The 17,934-nt window shown below is 40.9% G+C and overlaps 1 protein-coding gene across 2 annotated transcripts in view; it reads left to right on the top strand.

The window, feature by feature from the left end:
- Positions 1 to 1,743: 1,743 nt before the first annotated feature.
- The window catches only part of LOC111068891 (opioid-binding protein/cell adhesion molecule), a 137,296-nt gene continuing 121,105 nt past the window's right edge, over positions 1,744 to 17,934 (top strand). For both annotated transcript variants that reach the window (XM_022358674.2, XM_022358666.2), the window contains exon 1: positions 1,744 to 2,623. The gene's annotated coding sequence lies outside the window, so the exon portion shown is untranslated. The remainder of the gene's footprint in view (positions 2,624 to 17,934) is intronic.

Here is a 17,934-nt window from a genome sequence, read left to right as displayed (position 1 = left end):
TAATTACAACAAAAAAATGATAACAAATTTGAAAATAAATTTTTTCTCGGTGTAGGAGCACCAGGAGAAGCATGGGTCCATCAGCGGTGGCATTACCAGTAGCAGGGCCCACTCGGACGGAGCGGTAAGCTTCATTTTGCAGATGGCAGTACATGAAGTTTGCCAGAAAACTGAAAAAAAAAACAACAAAAGAGATGAAAAAATACCAAAAAACAAAAACAGAAACAGCAAAAATAACAATAAAGTTGCTTGAGGAGAGAGCATAAGTAAACGGGGAAAAGACTGGCAAAAAAGAAAAACATTTTCAGGGATATGTATGACGGCCTTGAAGCGTGAAGATGAGCCGCGCCGAGCCAGACGACAACGACAGTTCATGTCCATGGCCGGAGTGGTCAATGGAACCGGGAACACCAGTAATTGGGAGAGGGAGCGGCAAAAGTGGAAAGGAAAGCAAACAACTATAAATAACAGGACACCAGGAGCACCAAACAAAAAGAGCAGGAGTAGATGGAGTAACAATGGATCCCGCGGAACCACAAAGCTGTCAATTAGCAGATTTCCTTTCTTAATTTAAGGATTTTCACAATGGATACTCCATTCTACGCGAGTTTATGACATGTGTGTGTGGAAGCCTCTCATGCTGGAAAGAAATGCCCAAAGAACAATGGAAATGCCAATAGGAGTTGGCAGCACAGTCTTATGGCATCGAATCAAGTCAAAGTAATAGTTTTCCAAAGTGAAATTGTGCAGTTTAATTGAAGTCTTTTTAAAGTAGACTTGTACTCGATTCAGTCGTGTGTTTGAAATTCCAGCAAATATTTCTAGGATATTATTAGATTATACTTATAGTTGGGCAATGCAATGTTGAATGGTTCAATGGTTTATATATTTATTATGAGCCCGATAAAAAAAGAGAGAATTTCCCCACAAACTTCCATTGCGCTCTTTTGGGCATGTAAGTAAATTTAAGGGAAATTTGTGGCGCGCTTTCAAATTATTTCAAGAAGCGGTTAAATTCAAATGAACTGCAAGAAAATGAGGTACAAATTTTCATTTCAAATCTATTTTTCATTGTTTAGGCCACCCATGGCTTGCAAAATATCAAAATACAAATATCAAATCAGTTTATTTCGATAAGCTTAATTCTTATTTATTTTTCACAACATTTTCCTTGAATAAGTTTATACTACAACATTTTTTCTCAAGTGCCAATTGATTATCATTATTTTCCCTTTATAACTTATTAGATATTTTATGGTTTTGTTGTTTATGTCAATTAATAAAAAAAATAGTGATAATTTAATGTATTCGCTTCTTAACAGACTGTAAGACTGTAAGAATCTTAACATATCCCACAGGGAAATTCTAACATCATTTTCTCGGGAAAATTCTCTCTTTTGTTAAGGTACATTTTCTCTTTGTGTGGCTTTTCTTTTCGTTTTTGTTTTGCACCAACAAAAAGAGCAGCAACAACAGCAACAGCACCAACAACAGTGGGTGAAGAGGAGGCTGTAATACCAATTACATTGGGCTAGTCGCGTAGGTCCTTCGTGTGCTCAAAGGACTATATCCATTGCTCCCATCAGAGGGTGGGAGTGGGCTTGTGGGTGGTGGGTTCGTGTGAGCCCCTTCGTCCTAACTGTTGAATCAACGAGTGGTTGCCGAAGCCCACCCTCGTGTTGTCATTCGTGCAACGCGACGAGGCAGCCTTCATCATGCAACCTTCAGTCTTCGTCCGAACGCGTAAACTAACGGTTGTTGTGTTTCTTGCCACATGCCATACCAGCCACACTCTCTAGAGGCCGCCCCGCATACAAAGTGTTGAACGGAATTTTTGGGAAAAAAAATATACAGATAATAAAATTTGAGTGCATTTACAGGATAACTCTCCAGCGAGATATATCTCGCCGATAAACTGTAAAATTGTGTGTGTTTGTTGTGTGCGAAAATCGAAGGGATTTACGGATATTTTTCATAAACAAAATCGGGCTTCGTTGATTCTGCTTGTGATTCGATTTTGGGTCTCTCGCGACGCTCGGGCAACCGACACCCATTCCATGCCGCTATTATCACCGTCTCCGGGCTCCACTCTCGTACTCTCTCTCTGTGCAAATTGTGCCACATAGAATATCGCGAAATTGAACACACCGCTGGTCACGCATCTAGCAGCCGCTCCACATTAAAAACAGCAAAACAGCAGACCAAGATTTTCTAATTAAATTAAGAGAGTGAAAAATACCAGCACGCAAGAACAGCACCACCGTTCTGCTATCCCCATCCCCGGCTCTTAATGCAAACAATCAGCACAGAAATTAAATATTTAAATATTTGTTTATGGGGAAATTGTGCGGCATTTTAAATTAGGACGCTCAAACGGAACCTCCAGTACCAGTGTGCCAGTGCCAGTGTTTGTATCTGTGTGTGCCCCGTGCCACAGTGCCGCAGTGTCAGTGTGTATGTGTGTGCGTGTCGCAGCAGGAAAAGCCATAAATAAAGCTAAGCACACATAAACAAATAAAAACACACGCAGAAACGCATACGCATAGAGAGTGTTGGGTCAAAGACCGACCGTAGGAACAAAAAACAAAAAAACAAAAACAACTAGACGGGATTACTGTAAGAGGTAAGTCGTGTCACCTGTTGAAAGGGGATTTCCTCAACACAATCATCTTATTCATATTCAAATCTATTATAATATTTATTAGAGTAGGAAAATATCCATAAAGTATATTAAAATACGGAGAAGATTTTTGAATAGTGAGGAATAAATAGCAGGAGCCGTTGGCAGATCTGTTGCTATTGTTATGATTTAATCTTCTTTGGAGTATCTGAATCTGAAACATTTATCATTTGTTTGGATTATCTGTAGACACATACAAATTAGTATCATTTGTCGCCAATTCTTTCCTTTAGAAATGTTTTATTTTTTATTAGGGTTATAAAATTTACTTGTTCTACGATATCCATAATTCATATATATTTAAAATATCAATTATAAAATTTTCAATTTAATTTTCATCGAAAAACCATATCATATGACTATATGAATAGGTTATGTTTTTTCCAAACCAAACTCTGTATATATTATTTTGTTGGCAAATTGATGACTTTAATGCATGAAATATGATCTAAAGGAGGTATTTATTTTACATACATATGAATATGAAGATGATTTTGCGCTTGTGTTTTTATTATTTGTATTTTTTTGTCCTCTCCACATAAAAGGCAATCATCGCGGTATAGAGCCGTATTCCGCAATTTAATTGCAGTCATTGTATTTTTATTTTGTTGCACGGGGACGAGAGTACTTGCTGCATTTTTAATGGCCGAGCTGCAATCATTCAGCTGCATAATTAATATAAAATAAAGCCATGCGATTTTCGCAATCAAATCACTTCGAATTGCGCACTTTTTTCTCCCTCTCCCTCTCATACTGTCTGTGCTTTTTTTTGTTTGTATTTTTTAGCAATTAATTAAAAATATGTATGAATGATGTGTTTTTCGCACATCACTTGCTTGACATGCTCTACTCCCACCATGTCCCATGTCCTTTAATTCCCTTTCCCACAAACTGTCATTCTGTGTAAAATTTAAGTTTATATAGAAAACAATTATGCGGCAAACACCCAGAGAGAGATTGCACATTGCATAAATCCGATACCAAATGAAACACTTGAAACTGTGACAATCCACAGCTCGTTTGCTCGTATAATATGCCATTTCAGATTAACCAATTGATATCTCCATAAATTATGGATGGATACGAAAACGGCTGGGCTATACACATTTATGTGGTGGAAAATCTATTCTGATTGAATTCGAAATGGACATTATTTCATTAAAAATAATTTGTTGAATGAGGATTTTCATCAAAGTTAATTCTTATATAGGAATATTTTATTGAGCGCTGTGTTACGATTATGATTTATGCGCCTAGATGATGGTTTTATGCTGTTCTGAATGGGATTATATTCTTATCTATATATTTATATAATTTTGTTCAATTAAGAATATGCCACAAGCAATGTGTCAAGTTGAACGAAATTTATTTTATGGATGGAAGCTCTTTATCCTTTAAGTCGATTTAAAAGTGATTAAAAAATAATTTTAAAAGTTTTTGCAGGCTTTGTAATATTATTGATAAATATTCCTTAAAGATTATTATTATGCAAAAACTTTTTTAAGCGAAAAAATTGTTACTTTAAAGCTATCCCATTAAGTCAAATGTAATATGTTTTTAAACCAAATAAAATATGAATTTTAACTTAATTCAAAAAAGGTAGAAAAATGATTTAAAAAGAATTACCATAAGAAATGTTTTAATGTGGAACTGAGTTTCGAAGATGATCAAATAAGGGTTTGTAGCATCAAAGAAATGTAAATCCAGTTGGAAATTCCCCTCAATTTAAACCCAATTTCACAATCAATACAGAATCGGTCCCACATTTCCCCCAAAATGGTCACACGCTCATTGAAAATGGGGGTTAAACGGCAGGCTGAATGAACGTGAACATATACGAACATGAATCTTATATACGAGAGTGTTCACGTATCTCTACATTCGCATACAGAAAACTTTTATTTAACGAGAACTTTAATTTCCGCTTAAATACTGCGGCCAGCAGTTGGGGCTTAAAAATGAAAGACATATCAATAAATAAGTATGTCCAGTATGGCCCGTGGGGGCTTGCATCAACACACAGACACACAGATACGAACGTATGCACAAACCGTCCGCCATGCACCACACACACAACACCATCCATCGACACACCCATCCATCCGCACATACAATAAATAAGCCAACGCACATAATGGTTAAATAATTAAAGACGCACGAAAGCCACAGCAATCAGATGTATCAGATGCTATAATAGTTAAAGTCATTTATATTTATTGAGCCTGCATTCGTAGGCGGACAACGCTTAATGGTTGACCAGATCTCCAGTGCATACATCCAGTATCCTTTGGGGCAATGTGTCCTCTGTCCATTTTGGACCCAAACCATTACCCATCCAAAAGCTCAATTCAATATACGTAATGTTTGGGTAGGCCAGTCTATTAACTTTCAATTGCAATTCGAATATTCCTCCTCCACATTCCCCAAACTCAACATCTCAAAACGCATTTCTCATGCATCGAAGGGCGTGCAGGCGTGGGCGTGTCCTATTGTGGTAATTGTTTTAAAGCATTCATACATAAATTTGGCTAATTAAACATGACCACACACGCACACGCACATAACCCGTTCCGGAATCGTAATACGAAAATATTCCATAATAATGGTATAATGTAAATAGTAGTTCTCATGGCAGGGCGGTGCGGGAGACCCAGAAACAGACCCACTAACAAGCCACACAAAACACACACATCGAGAGACGGAGCCAGCGCCAGGACCAGGACCAGGACAATGTCCAGGTCCCTATTGTGCCCACATATGTGTTTGCCTATTGGCATCGACAGAACGAGTAATAACAGACTGAAACATAATTCATAATAACAATAAAATGAGAGAGAGAGGGACTCTGCACCATGGAGCCATGGAGCCAACTGCAATTGGCTTTAATTCAATTTTGTGTGCATCGATCCTGGGTTATTACCTGCTGCTGCCATACAATTTCTGGTGCTTATTCGTTTGTAGTTTCCTTTGACTGTTCAGAAAATTGATAAATGACAAATCTAACAGGGCCATCCACTCGGATTGCTAAACTCGCCACTCTCCATGATATCCATAATTAATTAGCATGTACCTACATTTAATTACAGTCTTCATTTGTAAAGAGATTAATGGAGGCACTAACCTTGGGTCAGGGGTTGGAATATTCATGTAATTTGTAAAGAATTAAGTGTAATCCCTCTCTTAGAGGGAAAGCAAAAGAGACAGACATTTCATCTCTTGCTCTCTCATATCAATTAATTTCAGAATTACTGCTTAAAAGGGATATCATCTAAAAATTACCAAGAAAACTGTTGACATTTCGTTACTTTTGCTATTTTTGGATTTCTTCAAATGGTTTGCTCTGGGGCAAATATTCCCTTCCACAAATATCATACAGATGTTCATTTACCATTGTTTCAACATATTTTTCTTTGATATACTCGTTCATCTTGCAAGGACTTCCCATTCTTCAGCCAGTTTTCCTTCTGTTGACCTTACCCAGTTCACAGTTCATTTTCCTTTCCAACAATCACACGCCATCCAAGGTTCATAGTTTTCCCCTCCATTGTGTTTGCTCAATTTTCTCCTCTGTTTCACATTTTCAACTATTGACTAATTAAAAAAAAAACGAGCAGAAGGAGAAGAATGGAATCTAGATGGCATAATAAGCAACTGCTTCTGTTTTCTGTTTCAATTTCTACTACTGTTGCTTTTTCCTGATGTAAAAAAAAATTCCTTGCCAAATGGCAAAAGCAAAATAAACCCAGGGAATGTCCGCAACGCGTTGTATACGTTATATATATATATAGAGAGAGGAGAGCCCTAGTAGATTTTCTCGTATTTTTCCAAATGACCCAATAAATTTGAGCTCATTATGACGCCGAACCACGCTCTTCGCGCTCCTCCTTTGTTTGCGGCCAGCAGAAATACCAAAAAAAAAACATAAAATAAAATAAAAATGAAAGAACGAACAGAATTGGTACAAGAACCAAGTAAGTAAAATAAATGTGGCAGCAATCGTAGGGCGAGAGTGAAAATAAAAATGAGCCACAAGCAGGCAGGCGCATCGTGAAGGTAGCGTGGTGGCACGGCGGCATGGAAGGTAATTGCTATAAGCGGGGCCGCAGTCCGAGGGCATTCAGAGTTTCTCCCGGCGCATAATGAGCGTGAAAATAGTGAAAATATGAAAACCTCTTCGGAATCCTGACTGGGTCCGAGCAATCTTTGATTTCCTAATGGCTAATTCTGCTGGCAGTGCTGAAAATTATGCCATGCTTGGCTTGTTTTATGTTCATTAATAGGTGGACTATTTGAGGAGCGGTTAAGGGAATAAGCAACAGAACTTTCATTTAAAAGTGCTCTTCGACAGCATATGAAGAACTAAATTTAAAAATATATATAAAACGAGACCCATTTGTTGAGTTTTTAAATGGAAGCTCCCTTATATTGATCTCACATTAAAGCCAAAAGCACAAACAATGATTGAGAGATTTGATTGCATATTTACAAATGTATTTCCGTATGTACAATGAAGGGATTGAAGGATTGACACCTTAGAAAATCATGGAGTGAGTGAAGTACCCTTCCAGTGAGATTAAATCTGTGAAACTAGAAACAACTTCTGCATGTCAGGAATGCTGGCCGTCATATATCGGAACTCATTGCAGCTTCATTTTGCAGTACAGTACTGTGAGTATTTCTGCTGCTCGGGCTTCAAATTATGCTGCAATTTGGGTTAGCCAGCCTGCGTCTGACCGAAATCCATGCTTAGGCGCTTTATTACGGCTAATTAGGAGGCTCCGGGTGTGGGAGCGGAAGCCGTAGCTGGCATTTCATTCCCGGATAGCTAATGCCGCTCGTAGCCACACACGGACGGACACTCGGACACACACTCGCTGGCACAAATTTAGGCCCACATGCGTCGTCTGTTTAGTCATTCGAGTGTGCACATTTGAATAATTAATTTGTGCAGTGGTAATTTACACGTTGGTCGACTGGCTTTTTGGTTGGCGTTCGGTCCTGTGGCCTGGCAATGGCAACTGGCTCCTGGCGCCCCCTCGCAGTATGTTATTTGATTATTTTGCTATAGCTATAGTATAGCTGCAATTGCGATCCAAGGGTTGTAGGGCCTGAAGAGGGAATGCAGGGCAGGGCAGTGCAGTGCAGAGGGTATGGTGTGTGGTTTTCGTATGTCATGGCATATTTATGACATTGGTAATTAAATTTAATTGTTGCACTTCTCTCTCTGGCCATGCCCACTGGCAAACCATCCTACTATTTAACCATATTCCACCACCGCTGCTTCACATTTCGTTGCGGTCATGGGGCCATAACTTAACCCACTAACGCCCGCCGTGCACGCATTAGAGTGTTGCTTATCCTTGGATTGGTATATATTTTTTTTAGTGTTTTATACTAGGTGTAACGGGTACGGTGTACTGTACTCAAGTAGATGTTTGTTAACAGCAGAGAGAATCGATTTCGGAGAGGATATGCAGATATGGATCCCTTACCCATATATGAATGTATGTACCCACATATGGACATAATACATATGTACACATATTAAATTATTATCTACTAACCCAAAGAGTATTATAACAATCAAATTTTAACCAGAACTACGAAGTAGAGGACATATTTTCTACTATCAACAATTCTCTTTCTGATTTAGTTTCTTATCAGATGTAGAGTATAATAATTCCCACTAAAAGTCAGTTCACTTTAGTCAAACATCTGATAGGGTATCTAATAGTCGTTTCACTTTGTAGCTGTTCATTTTTGCTTAGCTTTTTAGCTGGCCTTCGCCCCCTGTCAACGACCATTGGCTTTTATTTGAGGCATTTGTTTTGTTCGCAGTTTTTATTGCGGCCCTTTGTCCATTACCGGGCCGACGTTTGCATTGCGTGCTGCTACTGATATGATAAGCTTAGTGGGGGAGGTAGAGGCACCTTCCAAAGCCCAATGCTCAGGCCCAGTGCCAGGGCCACACTCTACTCTTGGCCAGCTGTCGGCTTAATTGCAATGCTAAACGCTAAATCATAGCCTCACGTGCACCACGTAATTAGCTTAAATTGTAAGCTGTTGTTATAGCACTGACCAGCACTGTACGAGGACTCATTAGCCACAGCATAGAGAGTGTGGGTTCTGCAACAGACCCACATATGTATGTTTCCATTCCCCCCTCACGTGTTGATGAGTTCAAAAATAATAAATTGCTTAAATTGCAGTCTTTCTGAATATACTTTGAAACAGGATTCCATTGCCAAATTAAAAATATATTAATTAAACATTAGACAGCTGAAACATTCATGCTGTTCATGGAAAATGCATTAAATGCTCCACTCCACAAATATTTGAGAGCTGAAGCATTCGAGTTGACATTTGTGGCTGGAATTTATTTACAGAATTCTTGATGGCCCTTGGCAAGGCGGGTGAAAACCTGTCTATCAGTTCTGCAGATACTCGTATCATTTGAATGGATGACAGCCTGAATGGCCATGTGGCCATGTGTCTGTGGAAGAGTCAAAATACATGTGTAGATGTGAATAGATTGGAGCTGAGAATTTTAGGGGGAAATCAAAACGAGAAAAACAAATTTTATTTGGTATGTGAAAAGAACCAATGCTACATTCCCAAGTGGAGATTGAAGTAAATTATTTTCAATATATCGTTATGTATAACCAAAAAACATATTGAGTAATTTACGTAGTATTAAACGAACTAAAAGGAACTACCAAATTTATTTGATAGGAGTTAATTATGCTTTGGAGCTGAAAATTGCATTACCTTTAATATTTACTCAACATTTCTTTGATATTGTGTGTCTTTTAAACTCTAATGAAATAAAACAAAAGTCTTCTTTGTGGTTTTTTTCAGGGGAAAACTATCATTCTATGTTCTGAAAGGATTTTATGCTTGCTCACTAAACTACAAAGTTTTATTTAACATTTGATTTGATTTTTGTAACTAAAAGCTAAATTGTCTTAACTAATTCTTCAGGATTACATTCGATACTCGGCCGCTTGTAAATTGTTTTTGTTGCCACTAAAACTATTTCTTGATAGTCTATGGAAACAATATTTCTTCACTTAGATATTGTTCTCAAATTACATTTGATTTTCTCTTAAAAGTTATACGTTAGGGGCGCCCCCGGGGGGGGGGGGGGTTGATTACTTGGGGGGGGGGGGCGTCGTTATCAGGTTTTTGGTTTCTTGCGCGTATCCGCCGTGCCGCCCATTTTTTGGGGGGGGGGGGCCGAGTACTTTGGGGGGGGGGGGCACGCGGTTGAGGCGCCCCTTATATCAAATATTTATTTTAAATTTGATTTATTAAAAAGCAACAAAGTCTGGGCAAATTGTATTCATGTTAGTAAGAGATTTATAAAATCAACAATGGAATTTATTGAAGCATTTTCTAATAGGGAAACTGTCACAACTACATACGAGTATATATACTTATGTACATATGTATTTTTGTAAATTTTCTAACGATTTTATTCTGTTGCTGGGCAAGCATATTAATTCGAAATGTAATTTATTATCGAGCAATGAAGCTGTAGTCTGCCGTTGGCTTTTTCCCCGTATATTATTCGGACATAATTAACATTTACAATCCACTAACCTGTTGGGGACAATCCACAATCTCCCTCCCACCAACTGTCATTCCACTTGTGTGGCATTTCCTAATTGTCTCAGACATACCAACAGACCAAAAACAAACAAAGCAAACCAAACCAATAGTTCTGATTAAGTTCGATTTAATTATGCAAACAAATACGATATCTAATTGAGTGTGCTATGTATACATTTATGTATGTTTATTATACACACAAATATATCCAGAAAGCGGACCCGAAGGATTCCGTTTGTTGTTCATTTCAAAGTCAGAAGTAAAAAAAAAAACTCTGAAAAGGGAATACAAATAAAAACTACAACACTTTCCATATCTTTCTCTTTTTGTTTTCGTTGTCGGTTGACTTTATTTTCGGTTAGGGGTATTCGCCCGCAGGAACCAAAATAATTAAATACAAAAAAAAAACGTTAGAGGAGCGGCGGGGATGGGGGGAAACACAAGACAGAAACAGTCAACAGTCGAAGCGGACGAAGCGATTGAGCGGTGGGTGTGGGGGTGGGGGGTTGTAGGTTCGGGGACAACAAGTGAAATGGAAAGTGAGGAAATGCCCGCCAGCAGTTTTTGACAGTATCCTTGACTTTTGTTGGCGTTTTTAAGACCCTTACACCCCCATCCAAAGACCCCAAAAGCCCAACCACCCATCGATGGTAATGAAAAACGCGCCCTTTGTGGGCTCCCTTAATGGGCGCGGGCGTTTTGCCAGAAATGCTTGTCGTGCCCCAGTTTGCTGCTCCTTCTTCTACTGCTGCTGTTGTTGTTGCTGTTTGCTGTTTGGTGTTGCTCTTGTTGTTGCCACATACCTTGTTGTGCCTTTTATTTTGCGCCATGCGCCGGCAAAAACTTTTTGAGTAAATGTCTTTGTCAGCAGGTGTAGCAGGCGGCTGGTTTTTCCCTTTCTGTTTCTTTTGCTTTCCTGCCCTTTGGGCCGTGTCCTTGCTTCCGCATGCCGCATGCCGCCTGCTCCTTGCAGTTTCATTACCCCAAAACAAGAGATTTTTGTTTAAACTTGTTTCAGGTACATAGAAAAAAAGAAAAAAAAAAACAACAAGAGCAACAAAAAAATAATACTTTGCATCATTTATGCGGTCTTTTGGCGTTTGCGTTTTTATACCCTTGAAGAGGTGTTGCGATTTTGATCAAAGATTTGACAAGGCAAAGAAGGAATCCTTTTTTGACTTGTAAAATATTATATACATATTCTTAAGCTGCATTAGCATATGGAGCGATGGAGTTTTTATATTCAGTTAGATCATAGAAAAATTAAATATATCCTATAGCTGTTCCATGCAGCCAAAGTATAATGAAAATCGTATAGCTTTTTCGCTTGCCCCTCGTCCGAACATTGTTTCAGCAAAGGGTATGCGAACCTTCGTTTTGCTTTTTTTTTTGCTTGTAGCTTTTGTTTGCACAAAAGTGGTTGTGGCCCTTTGGCTAGCGAGCGACCTGTTAAATGTGTTTATTCGAAACACTTGAATTATTTAGACACATTTGACTGGCATTGACTTTGATTAGGCCATACATATTCCATGCATTCATAAAACCTGCTGCTTAGACAGATTTTAGACAGCATTTTATGGGGAGGGATACACAGAGTCAGCATTAAATTTAGCGCACAATTACCAGGTTCGCAGATACCATAAGTCGATAAGCTGCTGACGGAATGGCATTGAATGGAGGCGAGGCGGAATCGAGCTCATTAAAATGCAACGAAATGTCACCTATCTGAAATTGAGGCACAATCTTAACGCAGCCAAACAGCCAATTATAGTGGCATGGAATACGGCGTAAATTCCAGGATAAACATCCTGCAGGAACGGCAGAGGCCACCTTACAAAGGGCAGAAGCAGACCAAGAATCTGCTAAATTAGAATGCAAGCTTGTTAACGACAAGGGATGTCTCATACAAAGAAATAGGTACGAGTATACGAATATATGTACGTTCCCTTTGGGTCATTGGAGGTCACTGCCTCCTCCTTAGACGTTTGCATAATATGAGAAAGATTTCATTCTTCTATTTTCATTTTTTTGTTGTTGCCGTTGTTGTGGTTAGTAAAGTCATATTAAATGGCAAAGCGGAGGCTGCTCCTCGTTCTTCGGCTTCATCTTCTCTCTGGTTAACGGCGGAACATAAGCCCTGGCCCATGGAAGGCGATAAAAATGGCTTGGCTATTGTGTATTGCCAGTGTTGCCGCTTTCTGCACCATATTGCCAAGTGTGCCGTGGCCATTGCTATTGCCATTGCCGTACCCATTCCCATTTCCATTCCCTTGCCGTGCCTTTCATTCAGTCTCTGTGCCATTGTCTGGGCTCGTGCGTAAAGTGAACAAAAATTGTGGCAAAATTACATTTCAAGTAGATGGAGAGGCATTCACAGCCATAGAGAGCCATAGGGGGGCTGCAGGGCGATGGACAGGGTGGAGAGAGAGTCCAGAAATCCCGACTTAGCCTATTAGCATTCATATTAAAACGAAAGTGGAGCCATATTGCGTACACGCAGCCATGTACCATCCCAACATATACAGAATGTGCGTAATTCCAGGGCTCCACTCCCACTTCCACTTCCATTCCTAGAATTTCTCTGTCTGTGTGTGTGTGTGTGTGTGTGTGTGTGTACTTGCAAAGACGCCTACAATCTGTTATTTCTGGTGCTGTTTTTTGTTGTAGTCGGTGAAGGCAGCACTTGGGCAGATTTAAGGATTAACGTGGAGCTCATCTTCCTCCCCAGGACTCTGCCCATCTGAATACTTTGTGATGTGCGCCTTTGCAGCTTTTTGGGAGCCAGGAAACGGCCAGGCTAGTTAATTCCTTTTTGAGTAATACGCGCTTTTCCTTTGAATGGCCAAACGAAATTTCCTTTTCTTGGGTGCCCCAAATTTTATGACAAGGCGATCTCTAATCCCAGGAACGTTTTAAGTGGATTTTTTGACTTTGGTCTAACCGCTAGGAAGAACTATTCCTTTGTGCACTAGCCGCAAAAAAAGAATACAGCCGAATTATGAAAGGTTCGAAGTAGTCAAAGGGAAGGGAAAAGGGAATTGAATAATTGAACAGGGTAACTGTTTGCTGTATGATAACCAGCAGCAAAATATCCCAATTAACCCGCGCTTACCTGCATCCCAAATATGCTGCTCTAACGGAGGCCTAAGCCAGGTGTAGATTGGTCCAAATCAATGGGACAAAGTCGCGCGCTATTAGCTGGGACAACAACAACCACTTGGCCCTGGCCGTTGACTGGGGGTTTTGTTTGCGTGTTTTGCTTAGGTGTTGCCGCTTATGTGGCTTTACCTAGGGCACTTAAGGGCCCTCTGGATGTGCGAGAGAGAGAGAGAGATAGAGAGTGGAGAAGTGGAGTGGACCGAGCATATGGTTACACAAGGATACAAAGTGGTCAGCGGACCCATTACATCGTCAAAAGTGCTTATCTACACAGTTGTTCAGTTGTTGCCTCCGTCTCCGTGTTGTCCGCCATTGTGGATTGTGGTGGGTGTTGCTCTGTGGTGTCCGCAGCTAAATAATGCGCTTAATAGCGCTTGCCCACCTCCAAAGCACAGAGAGAGAGAGAGTGGGAGAGAGAGCCAGACACGGACATCACGCTCGGCGTTTTTGCCATCTGAATGTGTCAGTGTGTGCTTGTGTGTGTGTGCCATGCTTTTGTCTTTATGCCATTAGGCAGGCAAACACTGCCTGCCCACCCACCCACATGCAGGAGGCCAGGAGTCACGTTTGGAGCCCGGACACATAGGGCTTTTGTTGCCAGCTCGATTAGCATATCAATATGCAGCACACCCAAGCACCCACGAAGCTCCAAGCTACAAGCATCAGCTTCAGCTTCAGCTTCAGCTGTAGGTCTCTGGATCTCTGGTTCTATTCAGAGCACCACGCACAAGTGACACATCGTTATGCGGCCTGATAAACATGGGCACACCTCCACACTAACACACATTGCAGCATACACATTGCGCATACGCCACGCTGTCAACGTCAAGTGCTTGAGAGTGCGACAAGAAACTTAATGAAATGAACGAATTGAATAGTTCAGGGCCTCTCTCTATCTTCCTCTCTTTGCTGCCGCTCGGATATTGAGTTTTATTTTATTATATTTCCCTCAGCTATCAGCTCCTTGTGGCCTCATCCTTTCCAATGGATTGCCATTGTGTGCGAGGCAACACATGCCGCCATTTCGCAGCATAATATCAAATTACAATGACTACCCATGTGGATCTCTGCCAGAGTATGGGTTGGCAGCCCTCCCGCATTTATTGCCTGGCACACACCTTTTCTATCCATACACCACACCACCTACACCACCTACACCATATCCTATCCACTGTCATCCGCCGGCTCCTCTGGGCTGTGTGTGTTTGTAAACTACTTAATGGTGTGTAAATTTGCCGACGCGCTTCGACGCTGTTCGGTTTCAATTTTGTGGCTGAGAAAAATTAATTTTGTTGCTTGCTTTCCCACTCTCTCTCTGTGGCTCTTCCTGTTTTTGTTTGGCAATTTTCCCATGTTCCAACGCTGCGTATGCGTAATGGATTTGTGCAATTAAACTGCAAAACATAAGGAAAAGGTAACTCTTGGGACCGAAGATTGACATACTCTCTAGAAGATGAGCTCTTTTAATGGCAGAAATATGATATAACGTGATCTGATTTTTTTCATCTGTAACTATTCAGTTTCAAAAGTAAGGGATTTTTGTATTTATTTATTTACCTTATTTACCTTTTCTACGCTGCAAACTTCTTGTCAAAATTAGAAAGAAGTTCCCAACATACACACACACAGTTTGTAAACCAAAATCCTACCAAAACAGTCAAACAAGCAATCTGAAAGATAGACAATAAGTCAGTAAGTTAGTCAGTTAGTCAGTCAGTTCAGACAGTCAGTCATTCAACCCGACCTGTTGGAGGAAGTTGCAATCCTGAAGTGTACTCTTTCTCCCTACCAATCCCATGCATTATTTGGGCCACTCGACAGCCTCCCCACTCTGAGGCTTTTCTTTGGGAAATTCAATTTTACCATGACAGAAATTACATGCAATCCAAGTTGACTCTACTCGTACTACGAAGAGAACTCCAATCTGCCCGTGCAGACAATACCAGAGCCAAAAGCAGATTGTGCCTCCACCTCTACACCAGAAAAAAAAAAAAAAACGGTTTACGTACCAAATAAATTTGCCATTAGATGGTGAGAAGGGAGGGGCACAAAATTTACACGATTTTCAGCCAGGCCAGAGCACATAAACAATGCAGCTGCAAGTTGCCCTGAAGAGAGAGTGACACACACAGGACGGAGAGTCTGGCAAAGGCAGCAGCATCGAGTGCTGCTGCCATGCAACAACGGTGTTGGTGTCGATAGCGCCTGGCGTGAATTTACGATGAGCATACATTGAAATTGTCACTTGGAATGGAAGAAATGGTGCAGGAACAAACCTGAAATGCAGAAGAAAACATCCACCTCTGTGGAGTACAGTGAACTTCCTGGGGCTTTCACCACAAATGGCTTTCCAGGGATCACAAAAGGACTGCTGGAATATCTGTTTAGCCTGTAGCCTGATTTGCGATAAATATGCTCTGAAATTGCATAGAAAGAATAGGAGCTGAAATTTTAGAAGAGAAAATCTATGGAAATGGAACCAGAACTATAACCAGAACTAAAGAGTCCTGGAACATTTTTTCACGCCTGTGTGAAGCGAACAGTGAGCACTCAGGTATCTTTAATGAACTAAAATGAAGTGCCATAAAACCCGTGCAAGTGATTCCTTAAACGACTTTTCATGCCTGTGTCCACTGAGTGTATTGAATGTTTAGAGCTAATGGAAACCCATTCCAAGGATCCGTTTCGGCCTTAGGCCAGACCCCACTGTGGCGGCTGTGCGAAAATTGAATTGGTTGCCCTGCTACCGTGTATTGGCCATAAATTATCACTTGCAGTCTGACAGGGAACCAAATATAGGAGCTGCATTGCAGCCAGGACAACACTACGTATACGCAATAAACGAGTACGTACAAAATAAATACAAATCAAATTGCTGGCAAAAGCTTTTTCCATTTCAAATGTATATAAAAAAAATATATCGAAATATATGCTACAAGTGTGTGTGTGTGTGCGTGGGTGCGGCTCCATTCTTCCTTGGCCAGGACCCACTGCAGAGGATCGTTTATAATCGAGAAAAACCAGAAAATTTCATATTGCCTCAATGGCCACAGAACCTTCTTTGTCTCCGTCTGTCTCTGACTCCAGCCTTTGTGGCTGGGTTTGTGTGCAAAAATCTTTGAACTATGAAAAATTGATATTAGCTAAAAATACTTTCAGTCCTTGTGGCTCCATAGCCATGTCTTTACACACACACACACACACACAGCCCTTTTGTGTCCTTACTCGACACTGGTTGTTGTGGTTGTTGCTCCGGCCACTCCACAGCCGCATCCGCTTCACCATCCACATACATATCCTCATTCGCATCTCTGGGAAACTCAGCTGGAGTGTGTGCACAATGATTAGACGTGGCTGACACTGGCCACATTGTACAATTTACTGTGATTCTTTTGGGCCGCCTGGGGACGGCTGCCCAAAGCCACTGACCCTCACAACAGGACACACTTTTCGGGAATATGTATATGTATGTGTGTGTGTGTGTGTTCTTTCTTCTTTTTTTTGGCTTGCTTATTTTGGCTGAACTTTTATTTAATAAAGCAATTTGCGCTTGGCTGACATTAGTTATTGTTTGAGCCCTGGGCCTGGGCCTGGGAAATGTCTGTGCTGGCACAGATAATTTGTGGCAGCCCCCAATGGGGCACCATTAGGGGAAACAGGACGGGACGGGCTGCAGGATAGGACACTTGGACTTGTATTTGTCGGCCAATTGACGCAACTTGTTAAGCAATTAAAATTAATTTGCATAATAATAAAATAAATGATTATACCATAAAAATGTATATGTATAGAATTTGACATTTGTGGGAGGATGCGCCGCACTCCACAGTATTAATTGTGATTAATGGCAGGTGAAAGCTGCTGGCAAATCAATCAAGCGGGCGACCAGGAAATAGTTTTGGTCCCTGGGAATCACGCACGGCCAATTTAAAGAATTTTCCGCGTTTAACCATTGAATGTGGCAGCTTCCTACCTTCCTTCCCGTGGCCTCTGTAGTCAACGCCTCTGGCCAGTCGTTGCACCTTTCTGCATTACAAATCATTGTACTGACGGTGGCAGGGCGACGGGGTAGAGGAAAAAGGAAGCTCCTTTTTTTTCACGTTCGCTGGCAACGTTTTTAAGCGCACATCCGCAACGGTAACGCCTGCGGCTCTACACTTTTTCGGCTCTAACACATGCACAAAGATACATGGACACATGCATAGATACATGGAGACACACACATATGTAGATACAGCCAAGCACATACAGCATAGAGTTACAGCGACACGAACCATGTTTTTCCCTTTGTTTTGTGCGTTTTGCCAAACTGTCAATCAATAGAATTGTTCGGCACTTTTTTTGCACGGCCCACCGCAAAGCGCCGCCGAACCATGCAGCTCACATTGTTGCCTAGTTGCCTCGTTGCCCGTTGCCCATTGCCCATTGCATGTGGCACTGCCGTGCAGCGCGCAGCGAGACGTCAAAGTCAACGTGCATCAACG

This window comes from Drosophila obscura, unplaced genomic scaffold (assembly GCF_018151105.1).
Source record: "Drosophila obscura isolate BZ-5 IFL unplaced genomic scaffold, ASM1815110v1 contig_150, whole genome shotgun sequence".
NCBI lineage: Eukaryota > Metazoa > Arthropoda > Insecta > Diptera > Drosophilidae > Drosophila > Drosophila obscura.
This window is presented reverse-complemented; position numbering and strand designations above follow the sequence as displayed.